Raw genomic sequence first — 9364 nt, forward strand, 5'->3', positions numbered from 1 at the left:
TTACCTATACCTACATGTACATATTACCTCAATTACCTCAACTAACCTGTTTATTATCTATGCATAGTCACTTTACCTCTACCTACATGTACATATTACCTCAATTACCTCGACTAACCTGTTTATTATCTATACATAGTCACTTTACCTCTACCTACATGTACATATTACCTCAATTACCTCGACTAACCTGTTTATTATCTATACATAGTCACTTTACCTCTACCTACATGTACATATTACCTCAATTACCTCAACTAACCTGTTTATTATCTATACATAGTCACTTTACCTATACCTACATGTACATATTACCTCAATTACCTCAACTAACCTGTTTATTATCTATACATAGTCACTTTACCTCTACCTACATGTACATATTACCTCAATTACCTCAACTAACCTGTTTATTATCTATACATAGTCACTTTACCTCTACCTACATGTACATATTACCTCAATTACCTCAACTAACCTGTTTATTATCTATACATAGTCACTTTACCTCTACCTACATGTACATATTACCTCAATTACCTCAACTAACCTGTTTATTATCTATACATAGTCACTTTACCTATACCTACATGTACATATTACCTCAATTACCTCGACTAACCTGTTTATTATCTATACATAGTCACTTTACCTATACCTACATGTACATATTACCTCAATTACCTCAACTAACCTGTTTATTATCTATACATAGTCACTTTACCTCTACCTACATGTACATATTACCTCAATTACCTCAACTAACCTGTTTATTATCTATACATAGTCACTTTACCTCTACCTACATGTACATATTACCTCAATTACCTCGACTAACCTGTTTATTATCTATACATAGTCACTTTACCTATACCTACATGTACATATTACCTCAATTACCTCAACTAACCTGTTTATTATCTATACATAGTCACTTTACCTCTACCTACATGTACATATTACCTCAATTACCTCAACTAACCTGTTTATTATCTATACATAGTCACTTTACCTCTACCTACATGTACATATTACCTCAATTACCTCAACTAACCTGTTTATTATCTATACATAGTCACTTTACCTCTACCTACATGTACATATTACCTCAATTACCTCAACTAACCTGTTTATTATCTATACATAGTCACTTTACCTATACCTACATGTACATATTACCTCAATTACCTCGACTAACCTGTTTATTATCTATACATAGTCACTTTACCTCTACCTACATGTACATATTACCTCAATTACCTCAACTAACCTGTTTATTATCTATACATAGTCACTTTACCTATACCTACATGTACATATTACCTCAATTACCTCGACTAACCTGTTTATTATCTATACATAGTCACTTTACCTATACCTACATGTACATATTACCTCAATTACCTCAACTAACCTGTTTATTATCTATACATAGTCACTTTACCTCTACCTACATGTACATATTACCTCAATTACCTCAACTAACCTGTTTATTATCTATACATAGTCACTTTACCTCTACCTACATGTACATATTACCTCAATTACCTCAACTAACCTGTTTATTATCTATACATAGTCACTTTACCTCTACCTACATGTACATATTACCTCAATTACCTCAACTAACCTGTTTATTATCTATACATAGTCACTTTACCTATACCTACATGTACATATTACCTCAATTACCTCGACTAACCTGTTTATTATCTATACATAGTCACTTTACCTCTACCTACATGTACATATTACCTCAATTACCTCAACTAACCTGTTTATTATCTATACATAGTCACTTTACCTCTACCTACATGTACATATTACCTCAATTACCTCGACTAACCTGTTTATTATCTATACATAGTCACTTTACCTCTACCTACATGTACATATTACCTCAATTACCTCAACTAACCTGTTTATTATCTATACATAGTCACTTTACCTCTACCTACATGTACATATTACCTCAATTACCTCAACTAACCTGTTTGTTATCTATACATAGTCACTTTACCTATACCTACATGTACATATTACCTCAATTACCTCGACTAACCTGTTTATTATCTATACATAGTCACTTTACCTATACCTACATGTACATATTACCTCAGTTACCTCAACTAACCTGTTTATTATCTATACATAGTCACTTTACCTCTACCTACATGTACATATTACCTCAATTACCTCGACTAACCTGTTTATTATCTATACATAGTCACTTTACCTATACCTACATGTACATATTACCTCAATTACCTCAACTAACCTGTTTATTATCTATACATAGTCACTTTACCTCTACCTACATGTACATATTACCTCAATTACCTCAACTAACCTGTTTATTATCTATGCATAGTCACTTTACCTCTACCTACATGTACATATTAACTCAATTACCTCAACTAACCTGTTTATTATCTATGCATAGTCACTTTACCTCTACCTACATGTACATATTACCTCAATTACCTCAACTAACCTGTTTATTATCTATGTATAGTCACTTTACCTCTACCTACATGTACATATTACCTCAACTAACCTGTTTATTATCTATGTATAGTCACTTTACCTCTACCTACATGTACATATTACCTCAATTACCTCAACTAACCTGTTTATTATCTATGCATAGTCACTTTACCTCTACCTACATGTACATATTACCTCAATTACCTCGACTAACCTGTTTATTATCTATACATAGTCACTTTACCTCTACCTACATGTACATATTACCTCAATTACCTCGACTAACCTGTTTATTATCTATACATAGTCACTTTACCTCTACCTACATGTACATATTACCTCAATTACCTCAACTAACCTGTTTATTATCTATACATAGTCACTTTACCTATACCTACATGTACATATTACCTCAATTACCTCAACTAACCTGTTTATTATCTATACATAGTCACTTTACCTATACCTACATGTACATATTACCTCAATTACCTCAACTAACCTGTTTATTATCTATACATAGTCACTTTACCTCTACCTACATGTACATATTACCTCAATTACCTCAACTAACCTGTTTATTATCTATACATAGTCACTTTACCTCTACCTACATGTACATATTACCTCAATTACCTCAACTAACCTGTTTATTATCTATACATAGTCACTTTACCTATACCTACATGTACATATTACCTCAATTACCTCGACTAACCTGTTTATTATCTATACATAGTCACTTTACCTATACCTACATGTACATATTACCTCAATTACCTCAACTAACCTGTTTATTATCTATACATAGTCACTTTACCTCTACCTACATGTACATATTACCTCAATTACCTCAACTAACCTGTTTATTATCTATACATAGTCACTTTACCTATACCTACATGTACATATTACCTCAATTACCTCGACTAACCTGTTTATTATCTATACATAGTCACTTTACCTATACCTACATGTACATATTACCTCAATTACCTCAACTAACCTGTTTATTATCTATACATAGTCACTTTACCTCTACCTACATGTACATATTACCTCAATTACCTCAACTAACCTGTTTATTATCTATACATAGTCACTTTACCTCTACCTACATGTACATATTACCTCAATTACCTCAACTAACCTGTTTATTATCTATACATAGTCACTTTACCTCTACCTACATGTACATATTACCTCAATTACCTCAACTAACCTGTTTATTATCTATACATAGTCACTTTACCTATACCTACATGTACATATTACCTCAATTACCTCGACTAACCTGTTTATTATCTATACATAGTCACTTTACCTCTACCTACATGTACATATTACCTCAATTACCTCAACTAACCTGTTTATTATCTATACATAGTCACTTTACCTATACCTACATGTACATATTACCTCAATTACCTCGACTAACCTGTTTATTATCTATACATAGTCACTTTACCTATACCTACATGTACATATTACCTCAATTACCTCAACTAACCTGTTTATTATCTATACATAGTCACTTTACCTCTACCTACATGTACATATTACCTCAATTACCTCAACTAACCTGTTTATTATCTATACATAGTCACTTTACCTCTACCTACATGTACATATTACCTCAATTACCTCAACTAACCTGTTTATTATCTATACATAGTCACTTTACCTCTACCTACATGTACATATTACCTCAATTACCTCAACTAACCTGTTTATTATCTATACATAGTCACTTTACCTCTACCTACATGTACATATTACCTCAATTACCTCGACTAACCTGTTTATTATCTATACATAGTCACTTTACCTCTACCTACATGTACATATTACCTCAATTACCTCAACTAACCTGTTTATTATCTATACATAGTCACTTTACCTCTACCTACATGTACATATTACCTCAATTACCTCGACTAACCTGTTTATTATCTATACATAGTCACTTTACCTCTACCTACATGTACATATTACCTCAATTACCTCAACTAACCTGTTTATTATCTATACATAGTCACTTTACCTCTACCTACATGTACATATTACCTCAATTACCTCAACTAACCTGTTTATTATCTATACATAGTCACTTTACCTATACCTACATGTACATATTACCTCAATTACCTCGACTAACCTGTTTATTATCTATACATAGTCACTTTACCTATACCTACATGTACATATTACCTCAGTTACCTCAACTAACCTGTTTATTATCTATACATAGTCACTTTACCTCTACCTACATGTACATATTACCTCAATTACCTCGACTAACCTGTTTATTATCTATACATAGTCACTTTACCTATACCTACATGTACATATTACCTCAATTACCTCAACTAACCTGTTTATTATCTATACATAGTCACTTTACCTCTACCTACATGTACATATTACCTCAATTACCTCAACTAACCTGTTTATTATCTATACATAGTCACTTTACCTCTACCTACATGTACATATTACCTCAATTACCTCAACTAACCTGTTTATTATCTATACATAGTCACTTTACCTCTACCTACATGTACATATTACCTCAATTACCTCAACTAACCTGTTTATTATCTATACATAGTCACTTTACCTATACCTACATGTACATATTACCTCAGTTACCTCAACTAACCTGTTTATTATCTATACATAGTCACTTTACCTCTACCTACATGTACATATTACCTCAATTACCTCAACTAACCTGTTTATTATCTATACATAGTCACTTTACCTATACCTACATGTACATATTACCTCAGTTACCTCAACTAACCTGTTTATTATCTATACATAGTCACTTTACCTCTACCTACATGTACATATTACCTCAATTACCTCAACTAACCTGTACCCCTGCACATTGACTCTGTACCGGTACCCCCTGAATATAGCCTAGTTACAGTTATTTTATTGTTGCTCTTTAATTATTTGTTATTTTTCTATTTTCATCTTTATTTGTATTGATTGTTTACTTCAGTTTATTTAGTAAATACTTTCTTAACACTTATTTTCTATTAAAACGGCATCATTGGATAAGGGCTTGTAAGTAGGCATTTCACTGTAATGTCTGTTGTATTCGGCGCATGTGACAAATCAAATTTGATTTGATTTGAGTAGATAGCTTTAATGTGCGGCATGTCTAGCGTGTACATTACCTACCAAAGGTATTACCTGTATTAATGGCACCTGTTTGAACTTGTTATCAGTATAAAAGACACCTGTCCACAACCTCAAAAGGTCACACTCCAAACTCCACTATGGCCAAGACCAAAGAGCTGTCAAAGGACACCAGAAACTAAATTGTAGACCTGCACCAGGCTGGGAAGACTGAATCTGCAATAGGTAAGCAGCTTAGTTTGAAGAAATCAACTGTGGTAGCAATTATTAGGGAATGGAAGACATACAAGACCACTGATAATCTCCCTCGATCTGGGGCTCCATGCAAGATCTCACCCCATGGGGTCAAAATGATCACAAGAACGGTGAGCAAGAATCCCACAACCACACGGGGGGACCTAGTGAATGACCTGCAGAGAGCTGGGACCAAAGTAACAAAGCCTACCTTCAGTAACACACTACGCCGCCAGGGACTCAAATCCTGCAGTGCCAGACGTGTCCCCCTGCTTAAGCCAGTACATGTCCAGGCCCATCTGAAGTTTGCTAGGGAGCATTTGGATGATCCAGAAGACGATTGGGAGAATGTCATGTGGTCAGATGAAACCAAAATAGAACTTTTTGGTAAAAACTCAACTTGTCGTGTTTGGAGGACAAAGAATGTTGAGTTGCATCCTAAGAACACCATACCTACCGTGAATCATGGGGCTGTTTTTCTGCAAAGGGACCAGGACGACTGATCCGTGTAAAGGAAAGAATGAATGGGGCCATGTATCGTGAGATTTTGAGTGAAAACCTCCTTCCATCAGCAAGGGCATTGAAGTTGAAACGTGGCTGGGTCTTTCAGCATGACAATGATCCCAAACACACCGCCCGGGCAACAAAGGAGTGGCTTCGTAAGAAGCATTTCAAGGTCCTGGAGTGGCCTAGCCAGTCTCCAGATCTCAACCCCATAGAAAATCTTTGGAGGGAGTTGAAAGTCCGTGTTGCCCAGCAACAGCCCCAAAACATTACTGCTCTAGAGGAGATCTGCATGGAGGAATGGGCCAAAATACCAGCAACAGTGTGTGAAAACCTTGTGAAGACCTCTGTCATTGCCAACAAAGGGTATATAACAGTATTGAGATAAACTTTTGTTATTGACCAAATACTTATTTTCCACCACAATTTGCAAATAAATTCATTAAAAATCCTACAATGTGATTTTCTTGATTTTTTTTCTCATTTTGTCTGTCATAGTTGAAGTGTACCTATGATAAAACATGACTGGCCTCTCTCATCTTTTTAAGTGGGAGAACTTGCACAATTGGTGGCTGACTAAATACTTTTTTGCCCCACTGTATTTACAGTACCAGTCAAAAGTTTGGACACACCTACTCATGCAAGGGTTTTCTTTATTTGTACTATGTTCTACATGGCAGAATAATTGTCAAGACATCAAAACTATGAAATAACACATATGGAATCATGTAGTAACCAAAAACGTGTTAAACAAATTAAAATATATTTGAGATTTTAGATCCTTCAAAGTAGCCACCCTTTGCCATTATCGGCAACCATCATTCCTGTGTTCCACTGGCACATTGTGTTAGCTAATCCAAGTAATCCAAGTTTAAAAAGCTAGTTGATTATTAGAAAACCCTTTTGCAATTATGTTAGCACAGCTGAAAACTGTTGTTCTGATTAAAGAAGCAATAAAACTGGTATTCTTTAGAATAGTTGAGTTTCTGGAGCAAAAACATTTGAGGGTTCGATTACAGGCTCGATTACAGGCTCAAAACTGCTAGAAACAAAGACATTTCTTCTGAAACTCATCAGTCTATTATTGTTCTGGGAAATGAAGGCTATTCCATGCAAGAAACTGAAGATCTCGTACAATGCTGTGTACTACTCCCTTCACAGAACAGCGCAAACTGGCCTGACCAGAATAGAAAGAGGAGTGGGAGGCCCCGGTGCACAACTGAGCAAGAGGACAAGTACATTAGAGTGTCTAGTTTGAGAAACAGATTCCTCACTAGTCCTCAACTGGCAGTTTCATTAAATAGTACCTGAAAAACACCAGTGAGAACCCCTGACGTAGGCCATCCCTTTAAGCTGTAATTTAGAGTCCAGAGACACAGAGACCCGATAGTCTGTCGCCCATTGTAACATAGCTAAACTACTCTGGAGAAATTGCTTCGAAAAGTATGAAAGCCAATGGTCCAATATTTTAGAACACTGCTGTGTAGACACGTACACGTTTTTGGAATCTGATAAGAGCTTAAGTCCGATCCAGGATTCAATCCCCAACAACAACGACACTTTGTGCTCCTGAAGCTAGCATGCTAACCATTACCTTGCCAAAACCATGGTCTTGGTTGGTAAGGACACACTATTGGGTGTTAACTAACATGCTAAACACTACCGTGCCGTTCCTAGCGCACACAGCTAACTACTTCACTTCTGCTAAACTAGCACCCATGATTGATAGCAGTAATCTTGATTTCTTCTGTATGTACTGAAGAAGAGTTTTTTTTCTCATTATTTGACTCTGTTTGCTCGCTGAGCTCAAGCCTAGGCATTAGTTCGGGGAGCAAACACAAGTCTCAGGTAAGGTTACTTATCACACTACCGTGGCTCACCGAATCACCTTCATTATTACACTCATACTAGTTTTCACCTCTCTGAAAATGGATTTCGACTTCACTGAACGATGCAAGCATTTGTCTCGCTACAATTTACGGGGATTACTGCCGTACCCGGTAGTGGAGCATTAGGATTTTCCAACTGCTGATTAGTCGCGGCCCTCCATTTCTCCTAATTTTCTCATAGCCCTTTGAGTTTGAAGAATTCTCTCATCCAGCCTTTGATCTTATCTATTCAATTAGTCGTTAGCCTACCCTACCTCCCTTCCCTGACCTCACCTCCCCTCCCTTCTCCCTTTCCCTCCCTCTACCTCTCTTCCCCTCCTCTCTCCACAGACCCTGCCTGCCTGCCAGAGTATTATGAACTCGAAATCTGCTGGATCCTCTAAGGATGTGACCCGCACTTCTATATAAAAGGATTTTCCATTGTGTCCTGTAGCCGTGTGTGTGCATGTGTGTGCATGTGTGTGCATGTGTGTGCATGTGTGTGCATGTGTGTGCATGTGTGTGCGTGCTCGAGTACTGTAAGTGTGTGTTACAGAGTGACGGTGATGGAGGGTGAAACAGGGTGAGAGAGCGAAAGACAGACAGAGGGAGGCATATCTGTCCTAACTGTCCATGATCTGATACTGACACAACCCGCTGAAACACATCCCTGTATGAAACATTAGAACCACATACAGTGTGTGGTAGGTACAGTGTTAGAACTCGCTACCATTTATACAGTACAGGAAAAAAAACAGATATAACTGTACGATAATCCTGACCAAGAACTTGCATGAAACATTATATTGAAGAAAAGCGATATTCACACACACACACACACACACACACACACACACACACACACACACACACACACACACACACACACACACACACACACACACACACACACACACACACACACACACACACACACACACAGTGGGAGCAGGTTCTAACAGCCCCTGGCAGGTCCTGTGTGGCCTCGACCCTGCTGCTCTAGTTGGGAGCGGTGAGGTTGCTGCAGAGGAAACAATGGAGCTCTTTGTGCTGTTGGCTCTCTGGCTCTGAGAGAGAGAGAGAGTGAGAGCTGCAAAATGTCTTCCCCAGATAAAACTGCA

General features: G+C 36.7%; 2 long non-coding RNA genes across 5 annotated transcripts in view; one reads left to right on the top strand and one right to left on the bottom strand.

The window, feature by feature from the left end:
• The window catches only part of LOC127908645 (uncharacterized), a 6220-nt gene extending 1491 nt beyond the window's left edge, over nt 1-4729 (bottom strand). Inside the window, exons 1-2 of one of the 4 annotated variants that reach the window (XR_008067873.1) lie at nt 4388-4729; nt 2165-2380 (exon numbers count right to left, since the gene is read on the bottom strand). This is a non-coding gene — a long non-coding RNA (uncharacterized LOC127908645). Of the gene's footprint in view, nt 1-2164; nt 2387-2731; nt 3159-3745; nt 3839-4243; nt 4343-4387 lie in introns of those variants that run through there. The other 3 variants (XR_008067874.1, XR_008067871.1, XR_008067872.1) reach the window with 3 other exon arrangements.
• LOC127908643 (uncharacterized) overlaps nt 1-9064 on the top strand; it is a 26549-nt gene extending 17485 nt beyond the window's left edge. Inside the window, exon 3 of the long non-coding RNA XR_008067870.1 lies at nt 8595-9064. This is a non-coding gene — a long non-coding RNA (uncharacterized LOC127908643). The remainder of the gene's footprint in view (nt 1-8594) is intronic.
• Nucleotides 9065-9364: the final 300 nt, after the last annotated feature.

The sequence above is a fragment of the Oncorhynchus keta genome, chromosome 18, assembly GCF_023373465.1.
Source record: "Oncorhynchus keta strain PuntledgeMale-10-30-2019 chromosome 18, Oket_V2, whole genome shotgun sequence".
Classification (NCBI taxonomy): Eukaryota; Metazoa; Chordata; class Actinopteri; order Salmoniformes; family Salmonidae; genus Oncorhynchus; species Oncorhynchus keta.